The sequence below is a fragment of the Schistocerca piceifrons genome, chromosome 7 (assembly GCF_021461385.2).
Source record: "Schistocerca piceifrons isolate TAMUIC-IGC-003096 chromosome 7, iqSchPice1.1, whole genome shotgun sequence".
In the NCBI taxonomy this organism is placed as follows: domain Eukaryota; kingdom Metazoa; phylum Arthropoda; class Insecta; order Orthoptera; family Acrididae; genus Schistocerca; species Schistocerca piceifrons.
In genome coordinates, this window is record NC_060144.1 from 262,422,561 (window position 1) to 262,431,284 (window position 8,724).

The window sequence follows — 8,724 nt, forward strand, 5'->3', positions numbered from 1 at the left end:
GCGCCCAAATTAACGCAATAAATTCCTTTGGAAGGTAGTTACAATTACAATATAATAAAGGATAGCACACGGAATGGACAGTGTCTTGAAAGGAGGATATAAGATGAACATCAACAAAAGCAAAACGAGGATAATGGAATGTAGTCCAATTAAACCGGATGATGCTGCGGGAATTAGATTAGGAAATGAGACGCTTAAAGTAGTAAATGAGTTTTGCTATTTGGGGAGTAAATAACTTATGATGGTCGAAGTAGAGAGGATATAAAATGTAGACTGGCAATGGCAAGGAAAGCGTTTCTGAAGAAGAGAAATTCGTTAACTTCGAGTATAGATTTAAGTGTCAGGAAGTCGTTTCTGAAAGTATTTGTATGGAATGTAGCCTTGTATGGAAGTGAAACGTGGACGATAAATAGTTGAGACAAGAAGAGAATAGAAGCTTTCGAAATGTGGTGTTACAGAAGAATGCTGAAGATTAGATTGGTAGATCACATAACTAATGAAGAGATACTGAACAGAATTGGAGAGAAGAGGAGTTTGTGGCACAACTTGACTAGAAGAAGGGATCGGTTGATAGGGCATATTCTGAGGCATCAAGGGATCACCAATTTAGTATTGGAGGGAAGCGTGGAGGGTAAAAATCGCAGAGGGAGACCAAGAGATGAATACACTAAACGGATTCAGAACTATGTAGGTTGCAGTAGGTACTGGGAGATGAAAAAGCTTGCACAGGATAGAGTAGCACGGAGAGCTGCATCAAACCATTCTCTGGACTGAAGACCACAACAACAAAGTATAAAAAATGCGTATGGTAAAGATAAACAGATCAGTAGAGAAGCGTGCAGCAACAGGAAGGTAGTAACTGAGTCAAGGTCAATCAGTGAAAGGCAACAGCAAGGAATGCAAAACAACACAGAATGCTTCGAAACTACTTTACTGTAGAAAGAGTAGACACACTGCAAATTCTTTTACTACACTCCTGGAAATTGAAATAAGAACACCGTGAATTCATTGTCCCAGGAAGGGGAAACTTTATTGACACATTCCTGGGGTCAGATACATCACATGATCACACTGACAGAACCACAGGCACATAGACACAGGCAACAGAGCATGCACAATGTCGGCACTAGTACAGTGTATATCCACCTTTCGCAGCAATGCAGGCTGCTATTCTCCCATGGAGACGATCGTAGAGATGCTGGATGTAGTCCTGTGGAACGGCTTGCCATGCCATTTCCACCTGGCGCCTCAGTTGGACCAGCGTTCGTGCTGGACGTGCAGACCGCGTGAGACGACGCTTCATCCAGTCCCAAACATGCTCAATGGGGGACAGATCCGGAGATCTTGCTGGCCAGGGTAGTTGACTTACACCTTCTAGAGCACGTTGGGTGGCACGGGATACATGCGGACGTGCATTGTCCTGTTGGAACAGCAAGTTCCCTTGCCGGTCTAGGAATGGTAGAACGATGGGTTCGATGACGGTTTGGATGTACCGTGCACTATTGTGTCCCCTCGACGATCACCAGTGGTGTACGGCCAGTGTAGGAGATCGCTCCCCACACCATGATGCCGGGTGTTGGCCCTGTGTGCCTCGGTCGTATGCAGTCCTGATTGTGGCGCTCACCTGCACGGCGCCAAACACGCATACGACCATCATTGGCATCAAGGCAGAAGCGACTCTCATCGCTGAAGACGACACGTCTCCATTCGTCCCTCCATTCACGCCTGTGGCGACACCACTGGAGGCGGGCTGCACGATGTTGGGGCGTGAGCGGAAGACGGCCTAACGGTGTGCGGGACCGGAGCCCAGCTTCATGGAGACGGTTGCGAATGGTCCTCGCCGATACCCCAGGAGCAACAGTGTCCCTAATTTGCTGGGAAGTGGCGGTGCGGTCCCCTACGGCACTGCGTAGGATCCTACGGTCTTGGCGTGCATCCGTGCGTCGCTGCGGTCCGGTCCCAGGTCGACGGGCACGTGCACCTTCCGCCGACCACTGGCGACAACATCGATGTACTGTGGAGACCTCACGCCCCACGTGTTGAGCAATTCGGCGGTACGTCCACCCGGCCTCCCGCATGCCCACTATACGCCCTCGCTCAAAGTCCGTCAACCGCACATACGGTTCACGTCCACGCTGTCGCGGCATGCTACCAGTGTTAAAGACTGCGATGGAGCTCCGTATGCCACGGCAAACTGGCTGACACTGACGGCGGCGGTGCACAAATGCTGCGCAGCTAGCGCCATTCGACGGCCAACACCGCGGTTCCTGGTGTGTCCGCTGTGCCGTGCGTGTGATCATTGCTTGTACAGCCCTCTCGCAGTGTCCGGAGCAAGTATGGTGGGTCTGACACACCGGTGTCAATGTGTTCTTTTTTCCATTTCCAGGAGTGTATATTTTGCCAGCCAGCTTCTAGTCACACAAATGATATTATTAGCAGTTTCGCCTTCATTTGCTAAAATGATAAACTTCTAAACTCATACCAACTTCATCACACAGGGTTATCCATAAGTAGCTCTGAAGTTTTGTAATGGGACTGCGTCAAAACCACAAAACGTACAGAAAAATAACACACATCTGTAGACAGAGACTCTCTTAAGTTTCGATTTGTAATATGCGGCTAGATGTAGTTTCAGAGAGTGCCACTAGTTGCAGGCGTGTTAGAACATGTCGACCAGTGGTTCCTAGCCTGGGGTGGTTACGCAGAGAGAGGTAAATTAAATTTTCTGAGGGATAAAAATCAAAGCTGTTTTAATGTGTCTGTCAAGAAACTAAAATTATATTTAAAACATCATCATAATTAGTATTATAATTATAATGACAAATTTTATTCCATAATTTACCTATAATTACTTTCCTCAGACACTGTTATCAAAGCACAATGTGGCGAAAGTTATAGTTCTGAAACATCTACTACACACATACTTTGATTTGTACTCTGCATGTATGACAGTAAAATCGAGACACATATATAGTAATTCTTAATAGTTCATGACAATTTCTTCTTCGAATTGTGTGTAGTTCCTGCAGTGGACCGGAGAGTGCTTCATTACTCACTTTGAGACAAATAAACGAACTAGATAACAGTGTAACACAACAGTAATTACGCAGTGGTGGCTATAGTGCTGTATACAGTTCCACTATTATTATTTCTTTTCTTTCGCAGACGTTATGTCTGGTTAAAAATGGAAAGTGACGCGGACCTAGATCAAGCATGACTTCTTTTTAACTGTACGGTATATGTTACATTGCATTTAGGAACTTTCGGGTAATTGAACAAGAATCAGTAATTACAGATTTCTGTAGTTGTATATATAAGTTTGGATGTAGCTGTATTGCGTTGATGTACTGGTGGATATTGTGTGGTATGACTCCTGTAGTTGATAGTATAATCGGTATAATGTCAACTTTATCCTGATGTCACATGTCCTTGACTTCCTCAGCCAGTTGGATGTATTTTTCAATTTTTTCTCCTGTTTTCTTCTGTATATTTGTTGTATTGGGTATGGATATTTCGATTACTTGTGTTAATTTCTTCTTTTTATTGGTGAGTATGATGTCAGGTTTGTTATGTGGTGGTGTTTTATCTGTTATAATAGTTCTGTTCCAGTATAGTATGTATTCATCATTCTCCAGTACATTTTGTGGTGCATACTTGTATGTGGGAACGTGTTGTTTTGTTAGTTCATATTGTATGGCAAGATGTTGATGTGTTATTTTTGCTACATTGTCATGCCTTCTGGGGTATTCTGTATTTGCTAGTATTGTACATCCGCTTGTGATGTGATCTACTGTTTCTATTTGTTGCTTGCAAAGTCTGCATTTATCTGTTGTGGTATTGGGATCCTTAATAATATGATTGCTGTAATATCTGGTGTTTATTGTTTGGTCCTGTATTGCAATCATGAATCATTCCGTCTCACTGTATACATTGCCTTTTCTTAGCCATGTGTTGGATGCGTCTTGATCGATGTGTGACTGTGTTAGATGATACGGGTGCTTGCCATGTAGTGTTTTTTTTTTCAATTTACTTTCTTCGTATCTGTTGATGTTATGTGATCTAAAGGGTAGTAGAAGTAATTATGAAATTGTAGTGGTGCAGCCGATGTATTTATATGAGTGATTGCTTTGTGTATTTTGCTAGTTTCTGCTCGTTCTATAAAGAATTTTCTTAAATTGTGTACCTGTCCATAACGCAGGTTTTTTTTGTCGATAAATCCCCTTCCTCCTTCCTTTCTGCTTAATGTGAATCTTTCTGTTGCTTATGTGATGTATTCTATATTTGTGGCATTGTGATCGTGTAAGTGCACTGAGTGCTTCTAGGTCTGTGTTACTCCATTTCACTAGTCCAAATTAGTAGGTCAATATTGGTATAGCATAAGTATTTATAGCTTTTGTTTTGTTTGTTGCTGTCAATTCTGTTTTCAGTATTTTTGTCAGTCTTTGTCTATATTTTTCTTTTAGTTCTTCTTTAATATTTGTATTATCTATTCCTATTTTTTGTCTGTATCCTAGATATTTATAGGCAACTGTTTTTTCCATCGCTTCTATGCAGTCGCTGTGGTTATCCAATATGTAATCTTCTTGTTTAGCGTGTTTTCCCTTGACTATGCTATTTTTCTTACATTTGTCTGTTCCAAAAGCCATATTTATATCATTGCTGAATACTTCTGTAATCTTTAGTAATTGGTTGAGTTGTTGATTTGTTGCTACCAGTAGTTTTAGATCATCCATGTATAGCAAATGTGTGACTTTGTGTTGGTATGTTCCAGTAATATTGTATCCATAATTTCTATTATTTAGCATGTTGGATAGTGGATTCAGAGCAAGGCAGAACCAGAAAGGACTTAATGAGTCTCCTTCGTATATTCCACGCTTAATCTGTATTGGCTGTGATGTGATATTATTTGAATTTGTTTGGATATTAAGTGTGGTTTTCCAATTTATCATTACTACGTTTAGGAACTGTATACATTTAGGATCTACTTTGTATATTTCCAATATTTGTAGTAACCAGTGTCGGAAAGGAGTGTATTTATTTCATCTGGCAAGATTAGGCGCTTAAGGCTTTCTTTTAGACCTAACAGAACATATTTAGCGAGCTAATGTTTCAACTTGTATAGTTCATGAACAATATGTAATGATGATAATAACAATATTCAGGTAACAGTATTCCTCAACTTCGTGTACTTCGTGATCACAAATTCAGTCGGTAAGCTTCTTGCTATTCTGATTCTGCTACTCATAACTTTCGTGTTTCTATTATTTACTCTCAGTACATATTCTGTACTCATTAGACTGTTAGTTCTATTCAACAAATTCTGCAATCCTACCTCACTTTCGCTGAGGATAGAAATTTCATCAGCGACTCTTGAATTTTAATACTAATCTTGAACGTTTCTTCTATTTCGGTTATTGCTTCTTTGATGTATAGATTTAACAATCGTGGAGTAAGACTACTTATTGGTTACCAAGTCTACCGTGCCCAGTATACAGGTTTATTTGGGTTGTCACGCCACGCTACGTTACTGCCACTGTGTGACGCAAATCCAGCCCCAAATGGGGAGCGATATTTGGACCACCTGCGTCGAGTCAAGTCGGCGGCTGCGCCTCCACGGCGCAACGCCACGCCCCTACCGTCGCTACTCCAGAAAGTTTGGAGCGGCGCGTCTCCAGCGGAGAACACATTTCTTGAGACAACAGCGGGATGACATTAAAGTGAGCCTACGAAAACAATGGAGGTACTCGCGCCGAGGAAGCCGGCAACGGGGGTGGAGCACGGGGTACAGCTGAGACGCTCGCGTGGTGGATCCGGTTCAGTCAACACGAGCTGCAATTACTATTTACCTAGCGGGCGCGGTATTCGATTATGCTAATCCTAACATTATTCCAGAAAAAACTTCTCCTTTCCAAGTGTCTTCGGCGGCGCAGGGGTGAGGGCGTTTGCCGGTTTGGTCACACGTGCGAGGCGAGGAACAGAGCATTCTGTTTAAAAGTGTAATGACTCTTTTTTGTAGTGGGGAGGGGTGGTGTTTGGGGGTGTAGGGGTGGGGTAGATTCCTCGGCGTGTGGTGACTTCATACTACCCTACACACGCAGCTATTAGCATTTCATTATAATCATGATCTATTCAATGGACACACACTATATTTGTAGTGCCCCTGCCCACTACACTCATTACTCGCGACAGACAATCTGTCCGAGTCCCGTAAGAGTTAGGGCACTACGAATGTAGTGGGTTGGACATTTTGCGAATGTTGGTCTCCCGGGGAGCGTGCAAGGGATAAGTCCCTGCAGGTGCACTATCCTCTGTGCCCTCGGTGGCTCAGATGGATAGAGCGTCTGCCATGTAAGCAGGAGATCCCGGGTTCGAGTCTCGGTCGGGGCACACATTTTCAACATGTCCCCAATGAAGTATATCAACGCCGGTTTGTAGCTATGGTGTCCATTTAATTATCATTTCATTTCTAGCAAAGCTGCATGGTCATCAACGGTAACAGTTCTTTCGGGAACAGATACTACCGTCTATTCGTTATCCAGCGCGTGAAAAGAGACACTTCTGGAGTCCGTCCGAACCGTTCACATACGAGATACGTTGGCAAAACCAGATGAGACCTAACCCAGTCTTGCAATAAACAGGATACTGTACGGAACAGGACCACATCCAGAAATAACACTGAGAAATGGCTGATAGAGGGAACACACAAGTTACAGAAAAGAAGATATTCTCCAAAGTACACGGACAGCAGATAAGCCAGCTCATGAAAAATCAGTGGCAAAAGCGAACGTAAAGGAAGTCTGATCCTAAGTAGGTGTTGTATATTTTTAGAAAATGAAGTCTTTAGAACATAAGCCAAACTAGAGAATCATGAATGATCCGTTTATTTAACACTAGGAGTGCCATGCCTGTAATACTACGTTGTCTTCAGTGTTGAACGAATGCCACATTCATAATCTTACGGGTATAGCAGTCCTCACTAAGACGTCATGCTTAACTACATGTCAGGCTACATAATTATCTCTGTGTGGTTCGATGTGTGTGTCACGTAGCGACATCAAAAGATTTCGGTTCTGTTTGCTATAATCACAGGGTTTTCTTTTCTAATACTGAAGCCTCGATTCCTCACTGTCATGTGCACAGCAAGCTTCGCCATCGTTTGTATTCCACGTTGAACAGCTTATCTACTATAAGTGGAAATATGAGTCGGTTCAAAGGTCGTGTAGCAGACAAGGACATACAATCTCCAAAAAAGGAGTCGAGCGAAGGTGGAGGGGGGGGGGGTGCTTAAAATAATGGACTGTCATATAGGAGGAGGGGAGAGGAAGGAGGGTTGAAATATTGGTCGAGCCATCCTGGTTTAGATATTCCGTGGTTTACCTGAAACGCTAATGGCGGTTGCTGGAATGATTCACTGAAAAGGACATGGCTTATTTTCTTCCGGATACTCACTTAGTCGGAACATGAATATGTGAACCCTGCCTAATGAATTTATGGTCGTTGGAAGGATAGACCTAGGCGCTTCAGTCTGGAACCGCGCGACCACTACGGTCGCAGGTTCGAATCCTGCCTCGGGCAGGGATGTGTGTAATGTCCTTAGGTTAGTTAGGTTTAAGTAGTTCTAAGTTCTAGGGGACTCGGGCAGGGATGTGTGTAATGTCCTTAGGTTAGTTAGGTTTAAGTAGTTCTAAGTTCTAGGGGACTGGTGACCTCAGATGTTAAGTCCCATAGTGCTCAGAACCATTTTTGAAGGCTAGACCCTAATCGACTTTCCTTCCATCCTTAATAACATCGGTGTGGACGACATGTTGAACTCCGGCCTTGAGAATGTTCTGCGAACAATGCAGCACAGTGGCAGGGCTGTTTCTTTACTTGACTAGTGAGCCGATTCAGCAACGACGTGACGGCTTGCAACGCGGTGCCACCTTGTGACGTGGGGAATGCAGTACAGCTGCAGCGAAGAACGCCATCTAGTGGAGGAAGGCCACCAAGGCAGGGCCACCCCCATCGATCACACAGTAATTACCGACTGCGTGTTTATTCCTTGGCGGCCGCTCTGTTTACACTGATTAAAACGCCAGACGGACCAGCCCTGTTAATTGCCCCAGGCGGTCCCTGGCGCCCACAGCAACCGATGCCTTGTGCGATACAAAAGACTGACTGGCCACTGAGGTGGAGTGTCAAGTCTGATAACGCCTCGTGGTACCTTCCCAATTTAGTCATCTGCCAGTTCTGATATTCAGCTTCACATTTTTATAGTAAAATTTAAATTGTCAATATTTAAATATTGTTATTATCATCATTACATATTGCTCATGAACTATACAAGTTGTAACATTGGCTCGCTGAAGATATTCTGTTAGGTCTAAAAGAAAGACTTAAGCGCCTAATCCTGCCAGGTGAAAAAAATACACTCCTTTCCGACACTTAGTGTCACATTTCTTCCAAGACCAAGAAAAAACAATAAAAAAGCACTTGAGTGTCTTCCCTAGTTGTGCTCTACCAAAACTACGGTTCGATAGTTTTAGTACGGTACAAAAATGACGTAAAAAACTGTAGGATTACCGGTACTATCAGTAGTATTATTAGGAAAGGAAACATAAATTGATGTGTGAGAGGGAAACTGGGATTTCTTTCTTTCTTTTTTTGTTTGTTTCTTTGTTTTGAATATAACTAGAACCGCACGTCGTTCAGTGATAATCTCTTGTGTATTTCATATTTTTAGTA

The 8,724-nt window shown here is 43.1% G+C and overlaps 1 non-coding gene across 1 annotated transcript; it reads left to right on the top strand.

Moving 5' to 3' along the window:
* The first annotated feature begins 6,312 nt into the window (after positions 1 to 6,312).
* On the top strand, positions 6,313 to 6,387 carry Trnat-ugu. Its single transcript has one exon. It is a non-coding gene; the product is annotated as a tRNA-Thr (tRNA).
* Positions 6,388 to 8,724: the final 2,337 nt, after the last annotated feature.